This window comes from Pipra filicauda, unplaced genomic scaffold, assembly GCF_003945595.2.
Source record: "Pipra filicauda isolate LSUMZ 115617 unplaced genomic scaffold, ASM394559v2 scaffold1333_size26775_pilon, whole genome shotgun sequence".
Classification (NCBI taxonomy): Eukaryota; Metazoa; Chordata; class Aves; order Passeriformes; family Pipridae; genus Pipra; species Pipra filicauda.
The window spans coordinates 4997-7762 of record NW_024103800.1 but is presented as its reverse complement, the minus strand read 5'-3'; the positions used below and the strand labels follow the sequence as shown (position 1 = coordinate 7762).

The following is a 2766-nucleotide window of genomic DNA, read 5'->3' as shown; positions in this document are numbered from 1 at the left end:
TTTTTTCTTTGTTTTCAGCTGCAGAGCCCTGGCCCCAGGAGGCTCTAGGCACCGGAGGGGAGGTGATCCGGATGAGTACCAGTGAGCAAGGTGAGCATTGACTCCAGGACAGGACTAGATGGTCTTTTACAGGTGTTGTGGTGAATCTGTGCACATGCTTTGTTTCTTGTGTTTTCCAGGGGTTCTGCCACCTTCTCACAGACAGTCCAGTGCTTCAGGGCCCCTGCTGGTGAGAGGTCACTGTGGAGGAGAGGTAGGTAGGAGCTCCCCCAGGAAAGCCATCCTTTCAGGCAGTACCTCAGTCTGTACCTTTGCCTTTGGCTTCTTTACTTTGCAGAGAATGTGTGCAGCCTCAGAGGGCTGGAGCCACCTGCCAGTTAGGTGTGATGGTCTTCAGCTGTCCTTGTGAGTAATCTCCTAGTACTACCAGGGTCATCAATTAAGGCTGGAGCTTTCCCAGCTGCAGGTGCCATCCAGCCTGCCTTTGGCAATGGAGGAGCATTGAGGTTGAGTCAGGGAGGTAGGGAGGAGGTGCTGGGGTCTCCCTTACTTTCAGAAACACCACGTAACCTTTTTCCTCACTCCCCCAGGTATGGCACACGGTGATGGCAGCAGCCTCCGACTGGGGTCGGAGCCAGTGGCCTGAGAACCTCTCAGCTCAGGGGAGGGTGAGTAGCCAATTGCAGGGTTATCTCCCACGTGCTGCCCAACTCTTGTCTCAGTTTCTGTTTTCTTTCTCCCAGCGACCGAGTCAGGGATCACAGGACCCTCTGAGCCAGCCGGGCGTCCTTCCTTGGCATCGAAGATGGATTCACATCCCCAGCTGTGGGAAAGATAAGTGGAGGACTCCCACCTGGAGAGGGGATGGGAGCTGGGTCCAGTTTTATGGTTAGGAGGGAGGGATTGTCAAATGAGCAGAGGGGAAAGGGTCTGCCCTAACAGGCCCTTGGCACACATAGGAGGAGCAGTTTACTTTTCATCATGGAGTAGGATGTGCAGGGCAGAGCAGTTCAGGTCTGTGTCGTGTCCTTTGTCCGGTCTGTGTTTCGTGTCTTACAATTCACAGTCAGGGTGTCTTTGCTTCCTACACTCCAAGGTCTTATCTGAGATGCCAAGGCATCATTCCTAGAGTGTTGAACCTCTGCACTGCCCAGCCCAGTGCCCATACCATCCGTTCTTTGGCTCACTAGCTTGGACGTGCATCGGAATCGCATCTGAGAAGTGTCAGGTCAGGTGTCTTTTACAGCCTCCTCACAGGTTGTATCGGTGGCTGTGCCGTGCAGTCATCCCTTGTCATCCCACCTGGGACTTGTGAGAATCTAAGAAGATTCTGAGCATAGCCTTGTCTCCCATCCATCTCAGCAATTTTGTAGGCAGTTCTTGTCCCAGGCCATTCTGTTCGAGTGTCTTTTCAGGCTCCTCAGAGCCTCCTCCGTTCAGTCTCGCCGTATCCTCCGTCTTCTCGTGCGGCAGCACATCCGTTTTGGCGTCGTTCTTTTCTCAGAGTTCTCTCTCCTGGTTGCACCACAGCCCTTGTCTGGAAATGTGTCCTTGGAGTTTGTGTTGGGCCTGGAACTGCTCTGCCCTGCAGTGTAGACTTGGGGGTAGGTGGAGTAGAAAGGAGACCTCCCAGTTCCCCTGTGGATAGGCTCAGGCACTGAGGGCAGGGCCTTAAAGTGAGGTCAGTGTTTGTTTGTGCAGGTTGTCTTTGGACCGCAGAGGGCTTGTCTAAGGAGAAATTAGAATTGCACAGCAGTTAAGGTCCCCCTGTCTATGTGGCTGACTTTGCTAACTCATTTCTTTGCAGCATCAGATGGACTGGATGTAAAGCAGAGATGAACAGAGGAGGCTGGAGGAGCACAGTCAGAAGGTGGGTTGTCATGTGAGGTCAGAGCCAAGACATGTCTTTTGGGCCTAGGTTTACTGATCATTTGGATGGTTTGGTGGTTTAGTTTTGGTTTTTTGTTTTTTTTTAAGATGCAGAGCCCTCGGCCCAACAGATGACAGGCACCAGAGGGAAGGTGAGCCCGGTGAGGAAGGTGAGCAGTGACTGCAGGACAAAACTAGCTGCTCTTTTGCAGGTGGTGTACTTGTGGTGAATCTGTGTACATCCTTGGTTTTTTGTTTTACAGGCAGTGCACAGACTTCTAACGCGCAGTCCAACGTGACGGGGACCCTGCCTGTAAGAGGTCACGGTCAAGGGGTGTCAGACAGAAGCTGCCACGGGAGCAGCAAACTCTTGGGCAGTATCTCAGTACTCACACTTGCCTCTGGGTTTTTTTGCAGGAGATGTACACAGCCTCACAGGGCCGAAGCCAACTCACAGTGAGGTGACGGACACAGTTTGGTCCTCTGGAGCTGCCCTTGTAGGTGATCTCCGAGTATTGAAAGGATCAGCAACGAAGCACTGAGCTTTTTGGATTGCAGGTGCCATCCAGGTAACCTTTGGGAGCAGAGGAGCATTGGAGGTGAGTCGGGGAGGCAGCAGGAGGAGCGGGGATCCACTGCAGCTTTAGAGATGGTCTCTAATTTTGTCTCTCTCTCTCTCTCAGGTATCCCAGGAGATGACAGCACAGTGTCCAAGTCTGGTCAGAGTCAGTGACCCGAGGACCTGCCTGGGTGACAGTGAGTAGAGGGATCGTGGGGGCTGGGGCCTCGTGCCACACTACTCAGATCTGGTGTCTGGTTTTCTTTCTCACAGTTGACTGCTAGTAGTCTGACAGTGGCAGGAACCTCTGAGCCAGCCCAGGTGCCCCTCCTGTGCAT

At 53.2% G+C, this 2766-nt stretch overlaps 1 long non-coding RNA gene across 1 annotated transcript; it reads left to right on the top strand.

Annotated features, from left to right (window-relative positions):
* Positions 1 to 239: 239 nt before the first annotated feature.
* On the top strand, positions 240 to 1867 carry LOC113996137. The gene is made up of 4 exons (XR_005562379.1): positions 240 to 253; positions 338 to 405; positions 591 to 668; positions 744 to 1867. It is a non-coding gene; the product is annotated as an uncharacterized LOC113996137 (long non-coding RNA).
* Positions 1868 to 2766: the final 899 nt, after the last annotated feature.